We start from the raw sequence: 14,617 nt of genomic DNA on the forward strand, positions 1-14,617 counted from the left end.
CTCACTTTGCAGGGTACAAGCGGCAGTCCTTTCCATCGAAAAGTTACGGAAAGGCGCTACTCGGTCTGGTATATTGCAGTGTCTCACCGAGCTACGAGGCCACTACATTTTACACTTCTCCCTGTGCTGCCCCTGAACTCCAGCTGCTGGGTTCCTTCTGTCCCGTTCCTCTATACGCCTCCCTCTGTCCAACGCTCACCCTTGGGATTTCGCAGAAGCCACAGTCTCTTGCTGGAACCTTCACCTTCTATTTCTGTCTTCGTGAGATGCTCGACATGATGTTCGAGGGTTTTTTGGAGTTAAGGTGTTCCCGGAAATGAAACAAATTTGACCTTTCAGCAACACTTTACGAATTATCTTTAAAAGAAGCGAAAACAAGAACTGCGTGCCTTTTACTGAAATGTTTTTTGGGGAAATTGGTAATAAAAAACAAAAATTCCGTGAGATGCCCGATGCAATCGATTTTAAAGGGTAGGTATATGCACAAAGCGTTCCCGGGGAAGGCAGAGAGATGAAGTCTAGTCCCTAATGCCGCGGTCAGTAGCTTACAGCTCACTCTCCACCAGGAGCTTGATGTAATTATTCTGCTGAATATTCTGCTGACACCGTTTTTATCACTGGCACCCACGCGTGTGGACAGGCACCTACATAGAGATTGTTTTCTTTGTAGAAGCAGGAAGAAGAGTTTCACTCGCTGCTATTGTACAGATACATTTTTATATCTTATATCTTAAACATGTGCTATTTCGCTGCCTTATAGCTCACGTTATTCATTTTAGGATTCTAATAAAAAAACCAGTCGTATATTTAATAAAAGATGTTGAATCTCAGCCCAGCTCTGAGTTGAATTTATTTTGAAGCAATACAGATTTCTGAGCGTTTAAACCGAGCCTTCCCCGACGCTCGAGCAGCTCCAGCCCCGGAGCAGTACGTGCTGCCCCGCACGGCTCTGGGGGGAGCCGGAGCCCAATCCCCGGCGCGTTCCCTGCCCGTCGGGGTGGGATGGGTGGGATGGGGCAGGGGTACGGCGCGGTGCTGGGGCATTCCGGAGCTCTGCTGCTCCCGCGGTCGCTCCCCACGGCCTGGGCTGGGCCGGCACAATTTACAACCAACTCTTCCAAGGGGGTCGCGACCGCTGCGAGGCTGAACTGGGGGCCGGACATGGACCATCGATGGAACGCCGCCTTGTCCCTGCCCCGCTCATAAACCTCTAGCCAGCCACGTGAGAGCGAAACCAACCCAGCAACATTTCGTTATCCTTAACATTGAATATCCTTGATTCCTAAGCGAAGGACCTGCCATCGGGTGGGGTGGGTGGGGAAGGAATTTCTCAATAAGCTCCCACCAAAAAAAAAAACCCTTAATCCAGAAAAAATGGTCCTTAAACAAGCCAGGAGCTGGTGTCTCTCACAGAATACAAGCATTAAACTCCCTTGTAACGCCTCAACATATATATGTGTGTATATATATATATTTAATGTTACTTGTCCTGCTGATCTGTAGTCTGGAACAAGCCAAGGAGACTTTTGACTTGAAAACCCTCTTACGATCGTGGCAGTAGCAAGGCACATTCCATCTTCACAAATCCTAAACCACATCCCCCTCCGAGGAGAGCAGCAGGAAGGAAAGAAGCAACATCTATTTCAGCAAAACCAGCGTTTCCCGTCCTTTGACCGACCAGCAAACACTCCGGGCGGGTTTTCCGAACTGAGGAGCAGGAGCAGGAAGAGGCACCGCAACCGGAACGGCCCGGGCTCAGCCGGGGGAGAACTGAAGCAACTCATTGCTGCCCGGTGTAATTGTAGCTCGCGTCGTTGATTGAGGACTTACCGCAAGAGCAAGGCAAGTGGGAACCTTCCGACTACTTGCAGTACCTTCAGCTGGTACTCCACACGGAGTACCGATACCGGCTCTGGCTTCCAGGTACCGCCACAACTTCTTAATCCCTGCTTTCAGTCTTGGTACCTAGTAGAGTATTTAATTTTTTTATTTTTTTTTTTTAAACAAACCTTTGTAAGCAAATTATTACATGAGGGGCCAAAAAAAATTGGGCAAACTTTCATTTCGGTCTGCTTCCCTTTTGTTAATCTTAGACTTTGGTACTCAAAATCTGTAAAAGCAGCGCCAAACATTGGCTTTACAGTTGTGAAAAGGATATTTTTTTTCAGCCTTATTTGTTGCTCCAAAACCCTGCAGCCCTTATTTCCACCTTCTAAGGTGAGCACAAGTCAAATATCCTTTTCCCAGCCTACGGCTCGTGCTGTGACGTACAAAATAAGGTCCGGGGACTCTGTCGCGATGCGCTTTACATTCCAGTAGGTAAAATATGGGAGTACGTTCCACACCACGAGGCAGCGGTCCAGCGCGCCTTTGCACGATCAAGCACAGCGTCAGCGGGGATCGCGTTTTACCAAACAGCCCTCAAATATCTCCTGTTTCCTTGCCTCCCACAACTCCGTAATTAGTATTGATGCTTCCCACTAGGATGGGTGTCAGAATTGGCTCTGTTTGCTATCGGAATGCTACGTAGCAATGCCACCGGGCTGTTAATGCCTCATCTCACAGCGTCCCTTTCTCCCCCCGCCCCGGCACTTCCCAACCACCGTTGGCATTGCAGTCGCATCGCTGTGTATCACCCACAGGTTAAAACTGGGAAAACTCAGGCACACGCAGAGAAAATAACTCATCCGGGCAGCTGCAGAAGAAAATAACCAAGAGACTTTGCTGTAGACTCCAAGTATTCAGCCTTATTTGTCTTTAACTTACTAACATTAACGTTTAACACACTGGCATGGCAACATATGGCTTTAAAAAAAGAAAAGGTGAGCACCTCCTCTCCTCTCCTCTCCTCTCCTCTCCTCTCCTCTCCTCTCCTCTCCTCTCCTCTCCTCTCCTCTCCTCTCCTCTCCTCTCCTCTCCTCTCCTCTCCTCTCCCCTCTCCTACAATTACCAATTTTAACAACAAGCAAAAAATAAACCAGGGATTTCTAACAGGGAGCTGAGCAGAGACAAAGACAAGACATTTAGCTTTCCTAGTATTTTGCAGAAATCAAAAGATTTAGGGGGGAAAACCAGCTTGAACCCTTCTAAATACTTTATTAGTCGTCATGCAGCAATAAACTCCAGCGCGTTAAAACCACGTCACATCACCTGTACGCAGGACGGAGGCACCATCAATAGGAAGGAGGGTTCTCAACAGGGTTCTTTACAGCTGCAGAATATCAGCCCCAGGTGTCGTGTGGAAGGCGATTTAGATACTTAGATGGTAGGGAAGAAAACCATAACACCTCCCCCCCTTTACAAACGGCCTGGGAGAAGCTCGTTTCATATTCCTTTGTGGGTTTATTTTAGGCCAGGCGAGGTGGGGGCAGCTCCCAGGGCAGTAAATTTAACAGGCACCTCCTGGCACAGCCCAAACCCGTTCAAGAACAAAGTTCAAGCCATTTAAACTACAGACATATGAACACATCATTTGATAATAAGCGGATTTAAGTATTAAAGAAGCTGTTTAATGAGTAATATACAATTCTATCAAACCATGTACCTTCTTCAAGGTGGCAGCAGCATTATTTATTTTTTTTTTTTCCCGGATAGTGTCAATTTGCTTTAAAAGCACCCGGGATCCAAACCGCCACGTTCAGGTTGGAGCATCTTGTGCAACTTCCCTGGCCCCTCCTGAGACCCACGGCACTTTAAAACACTCATAAACACAGGTCTAAAGGGGGGTGGTGGTGGTGTGTGTGTCGGAAGAACCAAGTGGATGTGATATTTGATGAAGATTCCACTTTAATTTTGGTGTCCGAGCGCTTAATAGACTGTATTAAACCATTCCCTCAAGCGGGAGCCACGGGCAGGGAGGGGCTCAGCAAACACCCAGGAGACGCGACCGCGCTTGGATCGCTCGTGTTATTTGCACGGCAAACACCGCTTTAAACAAACCCACTGCTGTGCGCGAGCTTAACTCGTTATTCACTGCCTGCCGTTTGATGGCTGTTTCTGAGCCTGCCCTGTCGATAAACGGCGGCCACGCGAGAGAAGAAGCCTTGTGCGCCCATGAATGAAGGGAAACCTGAAAAACCGGGAGGAGTTAATAACGTGCGGCTCTTTCAGCTCGCTCACTTGTCTTCGGCCCTTATCTCCCGCAGAATGGCTCCCAAAATCAGGGCCATTTTAGAATAAGGGAACTGCCTATAAATATACTTTAAAAAACAGCAAGGCCGGGAAAAGTCTGAGCTAACCGTGGTTGTATAGTGACCAAATTGAATTAGACACAGCCTGCATTTAACTCTCTTCCTGATACCTCATCTAAATCTTCCCTCTCTCAGTTTAAAACCATTCCCCCTTGTCCTATGGTTCCCCCCACAGAGTCACAGAACGGTGGGGGCTGGAAGGGACCTCTGGAGATCACCCCGTCCCACCCCCTGCCACAGCAGGGTCACCCACAGCAGGTGGCACAGGAACGCGTCCAGGCGGGGTTGGAATGTCTCCAGAGACGGAGACTCCCCCACCTCTCTGGGCAGCCTGTGCCAGGGCTCTGCCACCCTCACAGCAAAGAAGTTCCTCCTCGTGTTCAGGTGGAACTTCCCGTGTTCCAGCTTGTGCCCGTTGCCCCTTGACCTGTCACCGGGCACTACTGAGAAGCCAAGTTCTGGAGCGCTATGAGGCAAACTTTCCTCATCTGAAGCTATAGCTGGGGGGCATGTAAACACTTGGCCATGCCAAATAAATGGTTAAGTTTGCCGGGTTGCTCTCTGTAGTGATAAAATAAAATAAAAATAGCCAGCAGCATGGCTCCGTGGGATGGTCTTTGTGGTTTATAGAGAACATGACTGACAACACGCATGAAAATTTGGCCCCATCCGATACTGTGAAGCGACCGCGTGTTTGAACGGCAGCACTCGGCCAGAAACTCGCAGCAACGGATGGGGCCCCGTCAGGGTTTGAATGGAGAGAAGTAACCGGAGCGATGCGTATCCCATAGCAATCCGACTGCCAAAATACTGAAACGACAGCCACAGTTTGCCCTCAGACTACTGGAATTTCATCAGAAATTCATTTCTGAGGGCATCTGGGCATCCCTCTCACCTTCCCAAGGAGGGAGACCACGGGGCCATGGGCGGAGCGTCCCGACTTCTCGGTTCGCTGGCAGCACTTCAGAGTCCCGCAGGCATCCGAGAGACGGGTCCAGGCTTGAGCAGCTGCGGGTTCTGAGATGAACCAAAGGCATTTCTGAAAGAGGACACACATGCCGAGTGAGCCTGACGGGTACGGCCACGGGGAATTTGTTTAAGTCTCAGGCAAAGTCCTGCCAAGCAATGGTTTGTACTTAGAAAGCTTCTGAGACTCTCCCGAAGTTGTATATGAAATAAAACACCCGAAGAAAATACCACGGCAAATAAAAGAAGACTGAACCCCATCTAGGCAGGCAGAGGTACAGAGGTGGGCATGGACGGGGATGGCTTTGGGTCTGTGACAGCCTCAGCCCCTACAGACCGGCTCTCGGCTGGCTCTGCTGCCGACGGCATGGCTGTGTTTGGGCAGGTCAATAAGGTCACTGCGGTTATTCCAGCTCCACAGGGATGCAGACAGGCCCTGGGAATTTACAGCTGGCGGTTTGGAAAAAGTCAAGGCAGCAAAGTGCCCAAATCAAACTGGAATTCAATGGGCTTTGGGTGCTCAGCGCCCCACGACCTTTGAAAATGCCACAAATGATGTGAGAACCTGCACCGCTCCGCTTGTGAATCAGCCCGGGCGGCTGTTCTACCATGGCTTCATGCCTCAATGAGATGGAATTCCAGCCTCACCCCTCCCCTGGAGTCTGACCGCACACATGGAGTGACCAGAGCAAGAAAAGGCAAATGGGGGGGCTTTGAATGATACGGTCACCCTTTGCTGCAGCAACAGGCAAGAGCAACTCCTTGGCAGTAGTTTGTCTTTAAAAAAAACCCAACCAAACAAAACACAACCGTTTTTCACTCACAACTGCTGCTCCTGCTCACGTCCCTCTCGAATTTCCTGCGAGTTCTGGAAGTCGGCTCTGCAGGTACGGAACGGGAGCCAAGGCGAGTGGTTCTCCTGTAAAATCAGAACTTGGGCCTTGTGCCTCACACGGCTTCTTTTTTAATATATTAAATATATATATTTGTATATGTTAATATACTATAATATATATATTATTTTATATATTAAAGACGGTGGGCCAGGAGGACATACACACGGCGAGAGGAGCACCCGTGGATCCAGCGGGAGACCCTCCGGCGGGGCGGCTGCCTCCCGCACGAAGTGCTGCTGGGTCTGGGACTGGGCAGCGGGAAACCCGAGCCGCGGGAAGGACCACGTCCCACGGCTGTTTGCTTTACTCCTCGCTCACCTTTCTTTTTCCCGCCGCCACGCCTCGGACGGTGGGTTGGATGTTGCTGAAGCTGGGATGAAACGTCACTCCGGGGACTCGCCGCTCCTTCAGCTGCAGCTCCAAATCCAAACAAGGCAGGAGAACGCAACACCAGAAAGGGGTTCAGCACACAAACAAAGCAGCAAACCCAAATGTCGTGGTTTGGGCACCAAAGCCACGTGAAAAGGGAGAGAAAGGGTGCGCATTTTCTAGGAAACACTCCCAGTTCCCTCAAAATACTGATACAAAGCCAGATGAAACCCTTGGAAGTTTTCCACAGCCTTCACGGGACTTCAGGCCAAATTCCTTTTTCCACGATTGACAGAGCCTCTCCTCTCACGGAGTGACGTGCTCCCGCCTTTCTGCTGGTTTCAAGCAGGACTGTAGGTGCTCAGCGACACCGACAAACGGGCCTGTTTCAGGAGGAACTGGCTTGACGAAATCGCCGCGTGGAGGATTCACCTGCTGCTGGAGGCGCGCGTTGGGTTTGTCTTCTCCTAACGCCACGGCTTCGCTTCCAAATTTGGGGCTTAATCATTAATTTCCACGTATCTGCGGGCCGCATGCCTGCTGTGCAGTGAGCCAGGGCTGGGCTGATAAACGCCTTGGGAAAGGTGGTGCCTGCCCCCGTGTTCCTACCGCTTTCCCTCTGGTACTGACATAAACCCCCCACACCACCCGTACTCTGTGTGGGAACCACAACTCACTACCGGGGAGCCCAAGCACGCGTTGTTTAATACACCTATCAAAGCAATTTATAATTATCCATTACCGTTAAAGTCCGCAACATGTAAATGTTGGGGTTTTTTTTCCATCGCACAGGTGAGTCTCGCCGTCTCTCTCTGCGGCTTTCTTGCAGAGCCAAGGGGAGATGATCCTTCCTGGCCCCTACGGCAGCAAAAAACACGTGTACGTGACGGTGCACGGTCCTTCCGATCTGCCTCCACACGGCCGGTTTCTCCCTCCCTCCCTCTAGAAGCACTCTCCTTAAAAAACACTACTACTGTTGGAAAATGCCAATGCCAAGCTAGGAAAAATACCCTGGAATTGCAAACCCTGGAAAAAGCATTGGAATTGACCTCGTCCCAGCTCCAGAGGCAGTTTGGGAATGACCCCGTTTGTGTGTGTGGGGGGGGGAACAGCCTCCAAATGTGATTAAAACATTGCTCCCTGAGAGACGTGCTGTCCTCACCCTCCTGTTTGCTACGGAAAAGGCCGCTGGGAGCACACGCACCACCGGCACACGAGTCACCCCTAAAATATCCTTGAATGAAGGCGATTGCGTAGACAGGGCTGCACTCCCACCGCCAGCACGGGGTGAAACCTCATGGCTGCAGCTGGTACCCAGCCCCGGCCGCGCCGATCCCAGCCCCGAGCGCCGGTTTTGGCTGGAATAGCGCTGCCCACCCCAACACCGGGATGAGCAGCATCAAGACTTTACTGTGTCCAGCTCCGAAGCCCGCAGCACAAGAAGGGCATGGACCTGTTGGAGCGGGGCCAGAAGAGGCCACGGAGATGATCCAAGGGCTGGAGCCCCTCTGCTGTGGGGACAGGCTGAGAGAGCTGGGGGGGTTCAGCCTGGAGAAGAGAAGGCTCCGGGGAGACCTTGGAGCCCCTTCCAGTCCCTAAAGGGGGCCTACAAGAAAGCTGGGGAGGGGCTGTTTGCAAGGGCACGGAGCCATAGGACGAGGGGCAATGGTTTAAACTAGAGCAGGGCAGGTTGAGGTTAGACATCAGGAAGAAGTTCTTCACACTGAGGGTGGTGAGACACTGGCCCAGGTTGCCCAGAGAGGTGGGGGAGGCCCCATCCCTGGAGACATTCAAGGCCAGGCTGGATGAGGCTCTGAGCAACCTGATCTAGTTACAGATGTCCCTGCTGACTGCAGGGGGGTGGGACGAGATGGCCTTTAGAGGAGGTCCCTTCCAACCCAACACAGTCTATGATTCCGTGATTCTAAGACCCACTAAAGCATCTCTCATGAGCCACTGAAACTGTGTTTTCTGTCCTCAAAGCGCATCTATTTATAGAGAGACGCATCAAAAAGCATCACATACCTGCAGTAAAGCGAAGATTGTTTTCTTCAGCAAGAAAATATTAGCAGGTGTTTACGCAGCTTGCTTCCTTGCGCAGTACGCTGTGTGACATCAAGCCGTCAGGCGGTTACAAAACCTGAGAAAAATTCAGGCCCTGGGAGAGCTGCTGTCTCTTCTACCGGCAGCACTGTCGGCGTGCGACGGGAGCGCTCGATTCCGTTCTTTTCCTGGAATAGCAAGGCTCAGTTGTTTGCTTCAAGGTTCTGCATAAGTAACGATGTAGAACATTTATTTTATTTAAAAAAAGAATTAATATTTGAGCTTTTACTAGTTTTTGTCTCATACAGCGCTCCTCGCTTTTGTAGCTTGGATTTCTCGTGAACCTTGAAAAAAGAATTATAAATTTATTATTGCATCTTCTATAGCCGAAATACATTCCTTATATAAATCCTGATATATTTATCGTTTGTTAGACTCGTATTGTGCATGGATCCCATAAGACTTTCAGAAATAGGGAACGTAAATGGGCCTTTCACATCAAAACACTCCGACTTTGTACACTTAAACAACAGACCAAATGCAGCACTGTCTGATTCCCAACACAGATGACGCGAATGTTGCTTGTAGAGATAATTAAGTCACAGAAACTCTTTGGCAGAACTACCTTGAATTAAACACGCGCCGTCTCTGGCCGTACCTGTGTTGTCAGTACGCGTTCTTTTCTATTGCATGTTATTTTTTGAGCCTGGTTTCCCAAGAGAATAAGGATTACACACAAACGTCTTTGGCATTTCTTACTCTAAGGACTTTTAAACCTTTTGGTCAAGTTCTACAACACTTGGTTTTTAGAGGCCTCCTGCATTGGTGCGGGTTTCGTGGGGCTGGGTGGACGACGGGGAGGTGAGGAACGCTCCTTCCCCCTCGCCGCCAAGGGAAAACCTTCAGCGGTCTTTGACCGACGCGCTTAGCATTGGGGATTCAAACAGAAAAGGTCAGGAAAATAGGTGTCCAGATAAAATAGAGCTCAAAACACAGGGCGAATACCTAGTTCAGTCTTCTCTGGGAATTCTCTGAGGAATGTCTCATTTGCCTGGATGCAGAGGAATACTGAAAAGCCGCACATTTCGTCGTCTCGGTGAATGAAACGCCTCCTTTAGCTCTGCAGCTGTCAGCCTCTCCCCTTCTCCAACAATTAGGCAATATTTCCTAGAGGGTGTAACGTTTGCTGAAGGTATTTGCAGTGCCAGTAGGTTGCGACACCGCCGTGTCCTCCCACTCCGGGCTGTTCCCAGTATGACCAGAGAGAGTAGGTTGGGCGGGTTGGCCGGGAGAGGTAATCCAGGAAGGTTGAAGGTAAGGCAAGGACAGGATCCCGACCGGCGCTGCGTGAGCACTGGAGCTAATCAGAGCCATTGTGCACCGACAGGAAAATACGGAGAACGTTCCTGAAGGTCGCCGTGACCGCCGGGGAGGAGTGCCAGGGTATTCACACGGCCTTGGCACGACCACCTTGGGAGGACGCAAGGGCCAACACAGAGAGAGATTGAAGCGAAGCCAAATTCCGCCTTCCATCAACTTTTCTCACGCCTTTTGGTTGGGGTGGGGAGTTATCACGCAAGAGAACACAGGTTTGCTGCTGGGTTTTCATTCTTCCGCCCTTGTAGTTTTAATTGCGATGCCCCTGGCAGGGGATCTCTCTCCTCAGGGAGCAGATTTCAGCATCTCAGGTGCTGCTGGCAGATGTGGCCAAAGTTTTCTGGGTAGGCCAACAATTCGACTGTTTTACCTGCAGTTGGAAGCGTCAAAGCCTGGCAGTAAATGCCGACTTTTCCAAGCTTTATCTTCTGATGTGAACCCTGGAAACGACCTACTCCCTGTGCATATCCAGCTGAGCTCACAAAAAAAAAAAAAAACAACCTTTATTTTTTTGCTCCTGCAGCTGAAGGACAGAAAATACATAGAGAGAGGAATTTAGGCCTGCATAAATAAGCCTTTCCATCTTTAGATTTTTGGCTGGGGCTTCCTAAGTGTCAAAATCCTTTATTATAGCTAGTTCCCCTTCCCTTCCCACAATTAATCCCTGGGTTGTTGTAGACTCAGCTCACCAGTAGCTGCAGCTTAGTGACACAATAAAACTATTCAAGGGATTCGATAACCAGTTACAGGCAGTCTGCTAAGAGAAATCGCCGTATTTGGCAGTTATCTCACACTATCATGACCTTATTCCCCCTTTTAAAAATATGTTTGACTTCATGCTTTTTCCCTAAATCAGTGTCATTTTGTATCAGTGTGAGCTGACAGCGTCACCGCTGCCTTCTTCGGTGGCTAGGGGTGAGTTTGCAGGTGTGCTTTTGCTCACATCTGGCAGGCAATTTCCACAGAACCGCCCCGATCGCTGCTCCTCGGGGTGCCCCGGCTCAGCTCTTGGGTGCCCTCTGAGCTCGCAGACTGGATTCTGTCGCGACGGAGCTGAGCTAGGGAAGGCACACACCCTGCCCCACCAGAAATGGGGGCCTCTGGAGATCCGGTGTCCGCAGCACACACCTTACGGAAAAGGCGTCCTCCCTCTCTCTAGAGATCCACTTCTGTTGAACAGATGTATTTGCCGGGGCAGACCTCACCTTGGCACCGAGCAGCTTTGGTGGGCTCCCGAGGGCTGCTGCAGCAGCTGCCTTCGGCCTCCGAGTTGCCCTTCAGAACACCGCAGGAGGAATCGCCGCTGTTCAGTAAAGAAACAGAAGGACTTAGGAGGATTTAGGACGCTAATTTTGCCCTGTTACCAGTTTTCACGGTTTGATCGTAGATGCCCCATCCCCGGGTTGGATGGGGCTTTGAGCAACCCGGTCTAGTGGGAGGTAGGTGGGACAGGATGATCGTTAAGGTCCCTTCAAACCTAAACCATTCTGTGATTCTATGATTAATCTGGCAAATTTAACACTGCACCCTGCACCGGGCCGACTCCCGGACTCTGCATTAACCAAGGCCAACAAAGTACTGAGCTATGCAAACTCTGCCTCAGAAAGGAAAACTATTATAGACAAAAATCTATATTTTCATGTCTTTAACCTGTTGGCCTATTGGTGATTGTGCCCCGGAGAGAACGAAACCGGACTCTGTGGTTTGCTCCTCGGGGCGAGTGGGAAGGGTGTCTGCAGCAGAGGTGACGCCTGACCTTGAGAAGACTTGAGGAAAGCCGCAGGAGAGGGAGCAAAACTGTGTCAGCCAGCAGACGCTCGGAGAACCGAACTGGTTTTCCCGTTTTTCTGTTACGCAAGCCGACTCGGATCCCCGCGGGCCGCTCTGCTCAGCAGCCCTCCTCTAACACTGCCGTTGGGTGGCTTTATCTGAAAGCACACACGTTTGTGGAAATCCCGTCGCATTTGTCACACCAGAAGCCCTTGCGTGATTACCAACAGTAGCCAGGCAGCAGTTGCCAGGGGATCAGCCCGTGTTTATAGCGCTGAAGCCTTTCCGAGCCTCCCGGATGGACACAACGCGATCTCGGTATCTATAAAGCAGAAAGAGCCCGGGTTTCTGAGCCTCCGCTTGCTGGTGCGAATCCACCGTGCTTCAGCCGATGGAATAAGGCAGCCTGTGCTCTCCCAGAGTGAAACCAGCTCCAGCGCGGGATGCCGGGTTTCTTTAGAAGCTGTTCACGGCCCGACTAGAAGCCAAGTGCAAGTTCTCCAAACCGCAGGCAGGGCAGGGAGCAGTCAAAGCTCTGCCGAAGTATTTAGAAAAACCGCCGAGCGAAGGTTAGAATTTCCATTTCTTTTTTTTTTAGCTTAAGGTACGGTTTTAGCCCCCGAAAGAAGGGGCTAAAAGGCAAGAAGTCGTGGTTGTACAGAGTGCCTCTCATCTCCGAGGAGATATGGTACAGAGTGATTTTTTTTCAGTAAAATGCTGAAGTGATTTTGTGTCATCTAATGCCAGCAGTCACGACTTATAAGCTAACCAGCTATTTGCATCTATATGATGATATTTGGAGTGAACGTCGCAGGCCCTTTCCCCAGACATGGCCTGGCAAATCCCCTGAGATCTCATCAGATCACCAAAACTGGGCAACCTGCTGCCACCAGATACGCTTTGGTAAAAACACTGCACTGTTTAGTTGAGTTGTTGCAGAACAACTACCGCTCCAGACAAACAAGATGACGCCTAAAATGTTATTCTTTGCTATAAAAGGCTTTACATACATTCTGGGTACGGCAGCACCATCATTATTACCGCCAGCGATCGGTGTCTGTCTTGGTACCTGTTAGTAAGAAGGTGTTACAGAGACACACGTCACTAAACAGACAGGCGTAAGGAGGAGGCTTCTCACTTACTGCAGGCTTTTCTTTCTGCTGTTTTAAAATCCTTTTACTTTGCCAGGAGAGTGCGTAAAACAGCTTCCGCAGGGCTTGGTATGGGGATGCAAAGGCACACACAGGCTGCGAGGCCACCGTGTGCGCTAATTCCTCACAAGCAGTTGCCGGCTCAGCTCGAGTCCTTCAGCCTCAGGGGACAGTGACGTGTAAGTGCTCAATAATATGGGAAGAGAAACCTCTGAGAAGCATTTATCCTAAAATGAAGCTACAGGAAGAGGCTGGGATAAGAAACAAGCAAACAGCAGAACGCCCGCAGAATGGAAGAGCTGCTTTTGCCTGAGAGGAAGATTTCTGCTTTTGATGTTCACGGCAGGGACAACTGGAAGAGGAACACAAACCTAAGTGTCTCCTCAGCGCGATGAGGATTTTTCAATGTGTTTTTCAATTCCATGCTTGAGCCTCACTCCTTTCCTGAGCGGTGCATTCCGAGTGCGGGAGAAAGCAGCAGGAGTAGCAAATGCAAACCCACCTGAACGTCAACCACCCCTGAGGACTCCTGGTCCCCAGTCCTCACGTTGCCTCCACCCAGACACTGACACACGTGTCTGCCTTCCCTGCCGACCCACGCCAACAAATCACCCGGGGAGGACAGTCTTTAATGGGAAATATCCTCTAAATATATCTAACTGTAGAGTCAGTAGCTCAATATTATAATTCAGCTTGTTGCATTATATCTTCCTACATAAGAATATTTACAGTAACTAGCACTTTCGCATTTGTCCTGCTTACGGACTTTGAACTACACAGTATGCGTGCTCCACTTACGTGGTGTTCTTAGACTATTTGTTACTTTTGCTTGTAAATAAAAGCAGCAAATATCTATTTCCCTCTCTAATTCTAGCTGATGTTTCAGTTGCCCTGTGCTTTCTAAGGTAAGCATCGTTCACAGAGTCACAGAACGGTGGGGGTTGGAAGGGACCTCTGGAGATCACCCAGTCCCACCCCCTGCCAGAGCAGGGTCACCCACAGCAGGTGGCACAGGAACACGTCCAGGCAGGGTTGGAATGTCTCCGGAGACGGAGACTCCCCCACCTCTCTGGGCAGCCTGTGCCAGGGCTCTGCCACCCTCACAGCAAAGAAGTTCCTCCTCGTGTTGAGATGGAACTTCCCATGGTCAAGTTTGTGCCCGTTACCTCCCGCCCTGTCACTGGGCACCAAGAGGTAACGGGCACAAACTTCCTGCAAAACAGTTGCAGCCTTGACTCAGAACAAATCCTTTTTTCACAACTGATTATTCCAAGCATGAAACTTGCTAAAAACATTCTGCCTATGTCCAACAACTATCCGGCGTTATGGTTTTTGTCTCCAGATAAAATATCTCATTTGTTGTTTTCATATCCATTGCAAAGACAAAAAAAAGAGTCTCGGCTTCCCAGCTTCCTGAAAAGAAGCCTGTCTTTTATCCCGAGGCTGAACAACTGGAGCCTGAAGATGCCATAGACAAAGAATGCCAGCTATATCTGAGAACAACTCTTGGACACTGCGCCACCACGAGCAGCAGACTTCGGAAAAGCACCTGAATTTATTTACAAGGCAACCCAAGAGCTGCACTGAGCGTTATCGATGGGAAGGAAGCAGAAGGACCACCAAGATTAGATACAAAAGCACGTGGATCCCAACACAGTCCCCAAGAGCTTATCACTAGAGACCACCGAGAAGAAGCTACAGAGGGAAAGTAGAGCCTGTGTTATTTCCAGCTAAACAACTAAGTCAAAACAAAGATTCTGAAGAAATGAAAGAACTGCAGAAAACGGTGGAAAATGGCATCTACAATCAACAGAGGAAATGACGACAAAGAGAAAAATACGTCTCACAGACTGTC

At 50.0% G+C, this 14,617-nt stretch overlaps 1 long non-coding RNA gene across 2 annotated transcripts; it reads right to left on the reverse strand.

Annotated features, from left to right (window-relative positions):
- Positions 1 to 4,559: 4,559 nt before the first annotated feature.
- Positions 4,560 to 9,828, reverse strand: LOC128918512 (uncharacterized). Of its 2 annotated transcripts, none has more exons than XR_008469557.1 (6): positions 9,470 to 9,828; positions 8,447 to 8,652; positions 6,371 to 7,279; positions 5,981 to 6,075; positions 5,086 to 5,229; positions 4,560 to 5,000 (listed from the first exon to the last, which is right to left on the reverse strand). It is a non-coding gene; the product is annotated as an uncharacterized LOC128918512 (long non-coding RNA). The 2 variants fall into 2 exon arrangements; XR_008469556.1 differs by having other exon boundaries at positions 8,447 to 8,688; positions 9,470 to 9,577.
- Positions 9,829 to 14,617: the final 4,789 nt, after the last annotated feature.

The sequence above is a fragment of the Rissa tridactyla genome, chromosome 16 (assembly GCF_028500815.1).
Source record: "Rissa tridactyla isolate bRisTri1 chromosome 16, bRisTri1.patW.cur.20221130, whole genome shotgun sequence".
NCBI classification, from domain to species: Eukaryota; Metazoa; Chordata; class Aves; order Charadriiformes; family Laridae; genus Rissa; species Rissa tridactyla.